Source organism: Oncorhynchus gorbuscha, linkage group LG01, assembly GCF_021184085.1.
Source record: "Oncorhynchus gorbuscha isolate QuinsamMale2020 ecotype Even-year linkage group LG01, OgorEven_v1.0, whole genome shotgun sequence".
Taxonomy (NCBI): Eukaryota; Metazoa; Chordata; class Actinopteri; order Salmoniformes; family Salmonidae; genus Oncorhynchus; species Oncorhynchus gorbuscha.
Genome location: NC_060173.1, coordinates 69,554,502 through 69,568,155, shown reverse-complemented (window position 1 = coordinate 69,568,155; position 13,654 = coordinate 69,554,502). Strand labels below are relative to the sequence as shown.

The window sequence follows — 13,654 nt, the reverse complement described above, 5'->3', positions numbered from 1 at the left end:
CTGATTTTTTCTCCGTCACTCGAGATTCATGTTCAGCACGTTCGACGTGTTCTACAGCGCCTGTTAGAGAATTGTCTCTACGTAAAGTCTGAGAAGTGCTCTTTTCATGTCTCCTCCGTTACTTTTCTCGGTTCCGTTATTTCCGCTGAAGGCATTCAGATGGATTCCGCTAAGGTCCAAGCTGTCAGTGATTGGCCCGTTCCAAGGTCACGTGTCGAGTTGCAGCGCTTTTTAGGTTTCGCTAATTTCTATCGGCGTTTCATTCGTAATTTCGGTCAAGTTGCTGCCCCTCTCACAGCTCTTACTTCTGTCAAGACGTGTTTTAAGTGGTCCGGTTCCGCCCAGGGAGCTTTTGATCTTCTAAAAGAACGTTTTACGTCCGCTCCTATCCTCGTTACTCCTGACGTCACTAGACAATTCATTGTCGAGGTTGACGCTTCAGAGGTAGGCGTGGGAGCCATTCTATCCCAGCGCTTCCAGTCTGACGATAAGGTTCATCCTTGCGCTTATTTTTCTCATCGCCTGTCGCCATCTGAGCGCAACTATGATGTGGGTAACCGTGAACTGCTCGCCATCCGCTTAGCCCTAGGCGAATGGCGACAGTGGTTGGAGGGGGCGACCGTTCCTTTTGTCGTTTGGACAGACCATAAGAACCTTGAGTACATCCGTTCTGCCAAACGACTTAATGCCCGTCAAGCTCGTTGGGCGTTGTTTTTCGCTCGTTTCGAGTTTGTGATTTCTTACCGTCCGGGTAGCAAGAACACCAAGCCTGATGCCTTATCCCGTCTGTTTAGTTCTTCTGTGGCTTCTACTGATCCCGAGGGGATTCTTCCTTATGGGCGTGTTGTCGGGTTAACAGTCTGGGGAATTGAAAGACAGGTTAAGCAAGCACTCACGCACACTGCGTCGCCGCGCGCTTGTCCTAGTAACCTCCTTTTCGTTCCTGTTTCCACTCGTCTGGCTGTTCTTCAGTGGGCTCACTCTGCCAAGTTAGCTGGTCATCCCGGTGTTCGAGGCACTCTTGCGTCTATTCGCCAGCGCTTTTGGTGGCCGTCTCAGGAGCGTGACACGCGCCGTTTCGTGGCTGCTTGTTCGGACTGCGCGCAGACTAGGTCGGGTAACTCTCCTCCTGCCGGTCGTCTCAGACCGCTCCCCATTCCTTCTCGACCATGGTCTCATCAAGTTCTCTCACGTCACCCCCCCTCCTCCGTTCTCTCCACTGGCTTCCAGTTGAAGCTCGCATCCGCTACAAGACCATGGTGCTTGCCTACGGAGCTGTGAGGGGAACGGCACCTCAGTACCTCCAGGCTCTGATCAGGCCCTACACCCAAACAAGGGCACTGCGTTCATCCACCTCTGGCCTGCTCGCCTCCCTACCACTGAGGAAGTACAGCTCCCGCTCAGCCCAGTCAAAACTGTTCGCTGCCCTGGCCCCCCAATGGTGGAACAAACTCCCTCACGACGCCAGGACAGCGGAGTCAATCACCACCTTCCGGAGACACCTGAAACCCCACCTCTTTAAGGAATACCTAGGATAGGTTAAGTAATCCCTCTCACCCCACCCCCCCCTAAGTTTTAGATGCACTATTGTTAAGTGACTGTCCCACTGGATGTCATAAGGTGAATGCACCAATTTGTAAGTCGCTCTGGATAAGAGCGTCTGCTAAATGACTTAAATGTAAATGTAAATGTCTCACATCGCCCTAGACTTCATTACCGGTCTGCCTTTGTCTGCGGGGAAGACTGTGATTCTTACGGTTGTCGATAGGTTCTCTAAGGCGGCACATTTCATTCCCCTCGCTAAACTTCCTTCCGCTAAGGAGACGGCACAAATCATTATCGAGAATGTATTCAGAATTCATGGCCTCCCGTTAGACGCCGTTTCAGACAGAGGCCCGCAATTCACGTCACAGTTTTGGAGGGAGTTCTGTCGTTTGATTGGTGCGTCCGTCAGTCTCTCTTCCGGGTTTCATCCCCAGTCTAACGGTCAAGCAGAGAGGGCCAATCAGACGATTGGTCGCATACTACGCAGCCTTTCTTTCAGAAACCCTGCGTCTTGGGCAGAACAGCTCCCTGGGCAGAATACGCTCACAATTCGCTTCCTTCGTCTGCTACCGGGTTATCTCCGTTTCAGAGTAGTCTGGGTTACCAGCCTCCTCTGTTCTCATCCCAGCTTGCCGAGTCCAGCGTTCCCTCCGCTCAAGCGTTTGTCCAACGTTGTGAGCGCACCTGGAGGAGGGTGAGGTCTGCACTTTGCCGTTACAGGGCACAGACTGTGAGAGCCGCCAATAAACGCAGGATTAAGAGTCCAAGGTATTGTTGCGGCCAGAGAGTGTGGCTTTCCACTCGCAACCTTCCTCTTACGACAGCTTCTCGTAAGTTGACTCCGCGGTTCATTGGTCCGTTCCGTGTCTCCCAGGTCGTCAATCCTGTCGCTGTGCGACTGCTTCTTCCGCGACATCTTCGTCGCGTCCATCCTGTCTTCCATGTCTCCTGTGTCAAGCCCTTTCTTCGCACCCCCGTTCGTCTTCCCTCCCCCTCCCGTCCTTGTCGAGAGCGCACCTATTTACAAGGTACATAAGATCATGGACATGCGTTCTCGGGGACGGGGCCACCAATACTTAGTGGATTGGGAGGGTTACGGTCCTGAGGAGAGGAGTTGGGTTCCGTCTCGGGACGTGCTGGACCGTTCACTCATTGATGATTTCCTCCGTTGCCGCCAGGATTCCTCCTCGAGTGCGCCAGGAGGCGCTCGGTGAGTGGGGGGTACTGTCATGTTTTGTCATTTATTATCTTGTCTTGTCCCTGTGCTTCCCATTCTATTCGTTTCCCTCTGCTGGTCTTATTAGGTTCTTTCCCTCTTTCTATCCCTCTCTCTCCCCCTCCCTCTCTCACTCTCTCGCTCTCTCTTCTCTCTATCGTTCCGTTCCTGCTCCCAGCTGTTCCTATTCCCCTAATCAATCATTTAGTCTTCCCACACCTGTTCCCGATCCTTTCCCCTGATTAGAGTCCCTATTTCTTCCTTTGTGTTCCGTTCCTGTCCTGTCGGTTCCTTGTCTAGAATTCACCGTGCTGTGTTTGTGTATCGCCCTGTCGTGTCGTGTTTTCCTCAGATGCTGCGTGGTGAGCAGGTGTCTGAGTCTGTCTGGTTCAAGTGCCTTCCCGAGGCAACCTGCTGTTCACCTGCTGTTCAAGATCGAGTCTCCAGTTTGTCCTCGTCATTTCGAGTGAAAGTTGTGTTTTTTGTTTGTATTTACTTTACTGGATTAAAGACTCTGTTTTCGCCAAGTCGCTTTTGGGTCCTCTTTCACCTGCATGACACATTTGAGCTATTGGACTTGTTAACGTGTTGATATGTACACAATTCCTGGAAGCTGTAAAAGTCCCAATTCTCCCATGGCCTGCATACTCATCAGTCACCCATTGATCATGTTTGGGATGCTCTGGATCAATGTGTATGGCACCGTGTTCCAGTTCTCGCCATTATCCAGCAACTTAGCACAGCCATTGAAGAGGAGTGGGACAACATTCCACAAGCCACAATCAACAGCCTGGTCAACTGTGTGCGAAGGAGATGTCGTGCTGCATTAGAATAATGGCGGTGACACATTTACATTTACATTTAAGTCATTTAGCAGACGCTCTTATCCAGAGCGACTTACTGACTGGTTTTCTGACCTACTCCTCCACTTTAAGGTATTTGTGACCAACAGATGCATATTTGTATTTCAAGTCATGTGAAATCCATAGATTGAGTCCTAATGACTGATTTCCTTACATGAACTGTAACTCAGTAAAATTGTTTAAATTGTTACGTTGCGTTTATATTTTTCTTCAGTGTTATGTTATTTATATGTGAAAAGTTGTATTAAAAAATACTCGATAAACTAGTAAGCTCATTTCCCAGTCAAGCAGCTATAACTAATAGGAGTCATTTTGGTTGTGAAGTGCATTAACAAAAAGCTATGTCCTTTTTTTACAACAAAACGCAATTCACCACTTGGCTGTCGATTATATCACCCTGTCACAGGCCTTCACGGTCATCACCACCTCATAAGTGGAGGCAGTTTGCAGCTGAACATGCAGCATAGGGAAGACCAGCAATGGGGCCCTCATCAGCATCATGCAGACATGCCCTCACTGTAAGCGTACCTGTGAATGGAACGGTCAGCCACATGTTGGCCAGTATCCGGCCAGCCATCATCATCTGTCAGTTGCAAAAGCTTTCACAGGCTCATACTTTCCACAAATACACAAGGTAAGCCACTTCATTATTTTGATACATTCGATAACGCAATTGTGAAACATAATTTAAGCAAACTGACATTATTTATTTTCTACTTTTTTTGTATACATATAATGTCCAGGACATAACCTAGCCTGGTGAAACCAGCTTGATGTTCAACGTTCTATTTCACTTCACATTTTATGATATCTGAACACAGGAGGTTGATGTGGAGGATGGGCTCGTGGTAATGGCTGCAGCAGAATAAGTGGAATGGTAGAAAATACAAACACACGGTTTGTATGTCTTTGATGCCATTCCATTCGCTCTGTTCTAGCCATTATTATGAGCCGTCCTCCCCTCACCAGCCTCCACTGTATCTGAAGTGAAATAGAAAGGTGAATGCAGCGGTCAGGTGTCTTCCACCAGGTTAATCATAACCACCATTGATAATGTAATCAGTGCCTTGTTTGTGTGTGTGTGTGTGTTTGTGTGTGACCAACCAGTATCTTTGATGAAGGGCCAGAAGCTGATGTACGCTGCTATGCCCATCAATGAGGATCTGGCAAATACCTTATCTCCAGCCTCACCTCTTGCCTACTCACCAACGGCCGTTGACGGGGAGAACAAAATTAGGTAGGTTTAGTCTGACCTGTTCAAACTTCAACAAATATATGTTTGTGTGTCAGATATCACCTATCCCTAACTGCCATTGGTAATAGAACAGGGTATATGTGTGTACTATTACATGTTTACAGATGCATGATATGCATTACAGCACAAATGTCTGATCTGTTTAAACTTCAACATAGTACCTGCCTGTGTGTCAGATATTACCTATCCTAACTGTCATTGGTATCAAATCAAATCCAATTTTATTTGTCACATACACATGGCTAGTGATATATTTACATCATTCCCATCAATTCCCATTATTAAAGTGGCTGGAGTTGAGTCAGTGTCAGTGTGTTGGCAGCGGCCACTCAATGTTAATGGTGGCTGTTTAACAGTCTGATGGCCTTGAGATAGAAGCTGTTTTTCAGTCTCTCGGTCCCAGCTTTGATGCACCTGTACTGACCTCGCCTTCTGGATGATAGTGGGGTGAACAGGCAGTGGCTCGGGTGGTTGATGTCCTTGATGATCTTTATGGCCTTCCTGTAACATCGGGTGGTGTAGGGTGGTTTGTGAGGTGTCCTGGAGGGCAGGTACAGTTTGTACATCCTGATATCTCAAAGTGCTGTGCCTAAAACCCCAAACAGCAAACAATGCAGGTGTAAAAGCACAGTGGCTAGGAAAAACTCCCTAGAAAGGCCAAAACCTAGGAAGAAACCTAGAGAGGAACTACCCAGAAAATCTGGTTCATAAATGACCAGCATGGTCAAATAATAATAAGGCAGAACAGTTGACTGGGCGGCACAGTCAGGTGGACTGGGGACAGCAAGGAGCCATCATGTCAGGTAGTCCTGGGGCACGGTCCAGGGCTCAGGGTGAAACTGGAGCAGGAGCATGGCCAGGTGGACCAGCAAGGAGTCCTCATGTCAGGAGTCCTGGGACATGGTCCTAGGGCCCAGGATTGTGGAGCAGCAGCATCTGACTAGAAGTTTGTCCTGGGGCATGGTAGGGCTCAGGTCCTTTGCACACTTAGATTTACACAGGACAAGGACCAGATAAACAAACTGACCCTTAAACTTCAGCATAAATACTGGAGGCCTGAGGTTGAAGAGGGCCAAACGCTTTGCCAAAGCACAGCCCCCACACCACTAGAGGGAAATCTACAACCACCAACTTACCATCCTGAGACAACGATAGCCCACAAAGATCTGTCTGTGTGAGTGGACCAATTCAGTTTGTCTGTGATGATGTATGCATCGAGGAACTTAAAACTTGCTACCCTCTCCACTACTGATCCATCGATGTGGATAGGGGGGTGTTCCCTCTGCTTTTTCCTGAAGTCCACAATCATCTCCTTAGTTTTGTTGACGTTGAGTGTGAGCTTATTTTCCTGACACCACACTCCGAGGGCCCTCACCTCCTCCCTGTAGGCCGTCTCGTCGTTGTTGGTAATCAAGCCTACCAGTGTTGTGTCGTCCGCAAACTTGATGATTGAGTTGGAGGCGTGCGTGGCCACGCAGTCATGGGTGAACAGGGAGTACAGGAGAGGGCTCAGAACGCACCCTTGTGGTGCCCCAGTGTTGAGGATCAGAGGGGAGGAGATGTTGTTACCTACCCTCACCACCTGGGGGCGGCCCATCAGGAAGTCCAGTACCCAGTTGCACAGGGCGGGGTCGAGACCCAGAGTCTCGAGCTTGATGACTAGCTTGGAGGGTACTATGGTGTTGAATGCCGAGCTGTAGTCGATGAACAGCATTCTCACATAGGTATTCCTCTTGTCCAGATGGGTTAGGGCAGTGTGCAGTGTGGTTGAGATTGCATCGTCTGTGGACCTATTTGGGCGGTAAGCAAATTGTAGTGGGTCTAGGGTGTCAGGTAGGGTGGAGGTGATATGGTCCTTGACTAGTATTAGAACAGTCACTGTGTGTATGTGTTCACAGAAACCTGTATGGAGACTTGCAAGATGGAGACTGTCCAGACTGACAGACGGCTTGATACTAATGTCTTTGAATGGAGAGAGACCTGGCATTTGGCTTTCAAATTGACTAGACATCTTTTACTCGTATTATCTTTGTTTATTGAATGGTATCAGTCAATATGGAGAAACCCTTTATATTCTGCACCAGGATCAGGGAACACCACACAGGAAGGTGTGACCATTCTGACATGTTTGCCAATGTAGCCCCATTACCACCAGACAAAAAGCCGATACAGATACCTTGTCTATCAGCTGGGAATTATAATGAAAGATGAAAGGTGCACATTGCTATATTAGCAGAACACTGCTTCTATGGTGTTATGAAAATGGTTGTTTACTACACATTGTCCTGTTACTAAATTAGAAATGTATCAAAACAGTTTGTTTAGAATATCTACATAAATTCAGCAATTGCATTCTTCTCATATTACTCTGTTGGCTACTGACCTATTCAAAGCTTCCTACGGCATCTCACCATACAGTGCCTTAAGAAAGTATTCACACCCCTTGACTTTTTCCATACTATGTTGTGTTATGGCCTGGATTTAAAAATAATTAAATTTAGTTTTTTTTGTCACTTGCCTTTGTCACTGCTGCATCATGTTATGGGTAAGATTGTCATTGTCAAGAACTAGGGGGGTTAAAGCACAGTAAAGGGAGCACTGTAAAGTCTGTTATACCACTGAAGAGTATGAATTGGGCTGTTTTGAGAAAGTTTGAATCAACCTGCAAGCAACCTGCATCACATTGTTTGAAGTACAATACACAAACATACAGTTGAAGTCAGAAATTTACATACACCTTAGTCAAATATATTTAAACTCAGTTTCACAATTCCTGACATTTAATCCAAGTAAAAATGCCCTGTTTTAAGTCAGTCAGTTAGGATCACCACTTTATTTTAAGAATGTAAAATGTCAGAATAATAGTAGAGAGTGATTTATTTCAGCTTTAATTTCTTTCATCACATTCCCAGTGGGTCAGAAGTTTATATACACTCAATTAGTATTTGGTAGCATTGCCTTTAAAATGTTTAACTTGGGTAAAACGTTTCGGGAAGCCTTCCACAAGCGTCCCACAATAAGTTGGGTGAATTTTGGCCCATTCCTCCTGACAGAGATGGTGTTACTGAGTCAGATTTGTAGGCCTCCTTGCTCGCACATGCCTTTTCAGTTCGCTGACATATTTTCCATAGGATTGAGTTCAGGGATTTGTGATGGCCACTCCAATACCTTGACTTTGTTGTCCTTAAGCCATTTTGCCACAACTTTGGAAGTATGCTTGGGGTCATTGTCCATTTGGAAGAGCCATTTGCGACCAAGCTTTAACTTCCTGACTGATGTGTTGAGATGTTCCGACAATATATCCACAGAAATTTCTTACCTCATGATTCCATCTATTTTGTGAAGTGCACCAGTCCCTCCTACAGCAAAGCACCCCAACAACATGATGCTGCCACCCCCTGTGCTTTATGGTTGGGATAGTGTTCTTCGGCTTTCAATCCTCCCCCTTTTTCCTCCAATCATAACGATGGTCATTATGGCCAAACAGTTCTATTTTTGTTACATCAGACCAGAGGACATTTCTCCAACAAGTACGATCTTTGTCCGCAGTTGCAACCCGTCTGGCTTTTTTTGGGTGGTTTTGGAGCAGTGGCTTCTTCCTAGCTGAGCGGGCTTTCGGGTTATGTTATAGGACTCGTTTTTACTGTGGATATAGATACTTTTGTACCTGTTTCCTCCAGCATCTTCACAAGGTCTTTTGCTGTTGTTCTGTGATTGATTTGCACGTTTCGCACCAAAGCACATTCATCTCTCGGATACAGAACGTGTCTCCTTCCTGAGCAGTATGACGGCTGTGTGGCCCCATAAGTGTTTATACTTGCATGATATTGTTCGTACAGATGAACGTGGTACCTTCAGGTGTTTGGAAATTGCTCCCAAGGATGAACCAGACTTGTGGAGATCTACATTTTTTTATGGGGTCTTGGCTGATTTCTTTTAATTTTCCCATGATGTCAAGCAAAGAGCCACTAAGTTTGAAGGTAGACCTTGAAATACATCTATGGGTACACCTCCAATTGACTCAAATTATTAGCCTATCAGACACTTGTAAAGCCATGACATCATTTTCTGGAATTGTCCAAGCTGTTTAAAGGCACAGTCAACTTAGTTAGTGTATGTAAGCATCTGACCCACTGGAATTGTGATACAGTAAATTATAGGTGAAATAATATGTCTAAACAATTGTTGGGAAAGGACTTGTGTCATGCACAAAGTATATGTCCTAACCAATTTGCCAAAAATATAGTTTGTTAAACCTCTTTTGGCTGCAATCCCGTTAGCTGGTTGATATGACAACAGCCAGTGAAAGTGCAGGGCGCCAAATTCAAAACAGAAATCTCATAATTAAAATTCCTCAAACATACATGTATCTTATACCGTTTTAAAGGTAGTCTTGTTGTTAATCCCACCATAGTTTCCGATTTCAAACAGGCTTTACGGCGAAAGCACCACAAACGATTATGTTTGGTCACCACCAAGCCACAGAAAAACAGCAATTTTCCCAGCCAAAGAGAGGAGTCACAAAAAGCACAAATAGAGATAAAATTAATCACTATCCTTTGATGATCTTCATCAGATGACACTCATAGGACTTCATGGTACACAATACATGTATATTTTGTTTGATAAAGTTCATATTGATATAAAAAAATAGATTGAGAACCATAATGGGCCAAACACAGAAAAACAACCTAGACACACAAAACATAGAATGCCCACCCAACTCACGTCCTGACCAACTAAAACAAACAATTAACACAAAAACTAGGGTCAGAACGTGACAGTACCCCCCTCCCAAGGAGCGTACTCCGGCCGCAAAACCTGAACCTATAAGGGAGGGTCTGGGTGGGCATCTGTCCGCGTTGGTGGCTCTGGCGCTGGACGTGGACCCCACTCCACCACAGTCCGCCTCTGTTGTCTCCTAGGATAGCTCAAGACTGAGAGGTAACTCAGGACTGAGGGGTAGCTCAGGACTGAGAGATAACTCAGGACTGAGAGGCAGCTCAGGCTGGTTGATGGCTCTGGCAGCTCCTGGCTGGCTGACTGCTCTGGCAGCTCCTGGCTGACTGACGGCTCTGGCAGCCCAGTGGAAGTCCTTCGTTGAATGCTGAATGCATGCACTGCATGTTGAATGCATGCACTGTTGAATGCATGCACTGCAACAATCAGGAAAAGCCAAACTAAATTAGAATAATGAAAACAATTACTGAACACTTTTCTATTTTAGCATCTTAAGAGGTTGAAATTGAGTTAAATGGAAATTCATATGACTTTTCCAAAATGAATTATTGTTACTGCTGTGTTAAATATAACCCAATTTGTTTAATTTTGACGACCCATCTCTTGGTCAATATTGAACAAATACAGCATTGGGTTAATTCAGCCCAGCGGGTTTGGGTTATGCTTCTAATCCAGCACCTTGGGTTGAGTGCTTGACCCAACTGCTGGCTAAATTAGACTATATTGCTGGGTTAAAACAACCGAGTGTGTTGGGTTCTGACATAAACCCAGTAAACTGGGTTGGGGGATTGACCAAGCAGCTGGGTTCCTACACCCACAATCAAGAACTACCCACCAAAAAAGGAACAAGCAGTGTGGTAACCAGGAGCAGCGGGGAATGGACTGGAAGGGTTCCTACACACGGGAAGAGATCCTGGCTGGAAGGGATCGTCTCCCATGGGAACAGGTGGAGGCAGCCAGGAGAGTGGAGGCAGCAGGTAAAGGGAGCCAGCGCTTTGAGGGAATAGGCTGGCAAGGAAGCCCGAGAGGCAGCCCCAAAAATGTCTTGGGGGGTGGCACACAGGAAAGTCAGGTTGGAAACCTGAGCCAACTCCCATGCTTACCGTGGAGAGAGGTTGTCCGGGCAGGCACCATGTTATGCCGTGAGGCGCACGGTGTCCCCAGTGCGCAGGCATAGCCGGTGCGCTACATCGCAGCTCCTCGTATCGGCTGAGCTAGAGTGGGCATCGAGCCAGGAGTAATGAGGCCGGCTCAGTGCATCTGGTCTCCAGTGTGTCTCCTTGGCCCGGGTTATATGGCACCAGCCCTACACACGGTGTCCCCGGTTTGCCAGCACAGCCCAGTGCGGTCTGTTCCACAGGGAGTATCCAGCCAGGACGGTTTGTGCAGGCTCGGTGCTCGATACCTCCAGTGCGCCTCCACGGTCGGTCCATCTTTTGCCTCCTCCACGCACCAGGCATCCTGTGGCAGCCCCAAGCACCAGGCTGTCTCTCCGTCTCCTCCCTCCAGGTGCTCCCGCCTATCCAGCACTTCCAGAGTCTTCCTCCTGTCCAGCGCTTCCAAATGCTCCCTCCTGTCCGGAGCTGCCAGAGCCGCCTGTCAGTCAGGAACTGACAGAGGCGCCCGTCAGTCAGGAGCTGCCAGAGGTGCCCGTCAGTCAGGAGCTGCCAGAGCCGTTCGTCAGTCAGGAGCTGCCAGAGCCGCTCGTCTGTCAGGAGCTGCCAGAGCCGCCCGTCAGTCAGGAGCTGCCAGAGCCGCCCATCAGTCAGGAGCTGCCAGAGTCGCCCTTCACTCCGGCGCTGCCAGAGTCGCCCTTCACTCCGGCGCTGCCAGAGTCTCCCGTCTATTCGGGGCCCGCTGAAAGGGTCCCCAGTCCGGGGTCGGTGGCGAGGGTCGCCGCTCCAAAGGTGCCACCTAAGTGGACCCAGACAAAGGTGGAGTGGGGTCCAAGTCCCACGCCAGAGCCTCCACCGCGAACAGATGCCCACCCACTCCCTATGGGTTTAGGTCTTGCGGCCGGAGTCCGCACCTTTGGGGAGGGTAATGTCACGTCCTGACCTTAGTTCCTTTTTTTGGTTTCTGTTTTAGTTTGGTCAGGGAGTGAGTTGGGGTTGGCATTCTATGTTTTCTAGTGTAGGTTTTGTATTTCTATGTGTTCGGCCTGGTATGGTTCCCAATCAGAGGCAGTTGGCAATCGTCTCTGATTGAGAACCATACTTAGGCAGCCTGTTTTCCCACTATGGCTGTGAGTAGTTGTTTTCTGTCTCTGTGTCTGCACCAGACAGAACTGTTTCGTGTTGGTCTATTTTTGTTATTTTGGTCTTAGTGTTCTGAGTTTAATAAATATGAGCATGGACACTTACCACGCTGCATATTGGTCCAATCCTTCCTACTCCTCCTCAGACGAAGAGGACAGCCGTTACAGAAACTAATGTTTGTATAGCTGGGTATGCATGAGCTTGGTCTCATTAGTAGAAGGTAATGACGTAGGCAGTGACTGCAAGCATAATAAAATAACTTGGACCATTTACTATTATGCAGAACTTACTCGGAAACATGCTATGCTATGTTCCTCTTGTCAACTTCTGTCTGCAATTGCATTAATAAAGGTTTTTGATTGATTTACTTAAATATATGGTCTAAATGCTAATTTCACCAATGAGCCAATGATTGACAAGGAACAAGGAACGAACCCCAACAAAGGCTACCAAAAACGTTTGACCCAGGTTAAACAATTTCAAGGCAATGCTACCAAATACTAATTGAGTGTATGTAAACTTCTGGGAATGTGATGAAAGAAATACAAGCTGAAATAAATAATTTTCTGTACTATTCTGACATTTCACATTATTAAAATAAAGTGGTGATCCTAACTGACCTAAGACAGGGCATTTTTACTAGGATTAAATGTCAGGAATTGTGAAAACAGAGTTTAAATGTATTTGGCTAAGGTGTATGTAAATGTCCGACTTCACCTGTATGTACGAGCTGTTGGCCAGAGTGCATGTGCCAAGGCCAGTTTGGGCACGTGCTATATACCGCAAAAGTTTGACAAAATGATCAGTATAGTTGAAAATGCGATGGAAACCCATTTGACTTGTATTTTTTTATTCAACACATGGGATTTAACCTCTTGAATCTAGGGGGCACTATTTTCATTTTTGGAAAAATAACGTCCCCAAAGTAAACGGCTATTTTGTCAGGACAAGATGCTCCAATATGCATATAATTTACATATTAGGATAGAAAACACTCTAAAGTTTCCAAAACTGTAAAAATATGGTCTGTGATTATAACAGAACTGATATTGCAGGTGAAAGCCTGAGAAAAATCCAATCAGGAAGGGGCTCTTATTTAGAAAGCTCTGCGTTCCTATGCGTCCCTATTGAGCAGTGAATGAGATATCAACCAGATTCCCTTTTCTATGGCTTCCCTAATGTGTCTAGTGTCACAATACATAGTTTCAGGCTTTTATTTTGAAAAATGGGCCTGAACGTCAACATTGCGTCAGTGGTCAGCTGAAGTCTCTCAGTGTTTTGTGCGTAAAGGACAAATGCGGCCATTGTTTCTCTCTATCCTACTAAGAAGCCACCAGTCCCGGTTGATATATTATCGAATAGATATTTGAAAAACACCTTGAGGATTGATTATAAAAAACGTTTGCCATGTTTCTGTCGATATTATGGAGCTAATTTTGAATATTTTTCGGCATTGTAGTGACCACAATTTCCAGTCGATTTCTCAGCCAAACGTGAAGAACAAACGGAGCTATTGCGCCTACAAAAATAATATTTTTGGAAAAAAGGAACATTTGCTATCTAACTGGGAGTCTCGTGATTGAAAACATCCAAAGCTCATCAAAGGTAAACAATTTATTTTGATTGCTTTTCTGATTTTCGTGACCAGGTTGCCTGCTGCTAGCTAGTCATAATGCTATGCTATGCTATCGATAAACTTACACAAATGCTTGTCTTGCTTTGGCTGTAAAGCATATTTTCAACATCTGCGATGACAGGGTGATTAACAAAAGGCTAA

At 46.4% G+C, this 13,654-nt stretch overlaps 1 long non-coding RNA gene across 1 annotated transcript; it reads left to right on the top strand.

The window, feature by feature from the left end:
* The first annotated feature begins 3,767 nt into the window (after positions 1 to 3,767).
* On the top strand, positions 3,768 to 7,260 carry LOC124014191. The gene is made up of 3 exons (XR_006834983.1): positions 3,768 to 4,258; positions 4,732 to 4,861; positions 6,778 to 7,260. It is a non-coding gene; the product is annotated as an uncharacterized LOC124014191 (long non-coding RNA).
* Positions 7,261 to 13,654: the final 6,394 nt, after the last annotated feature.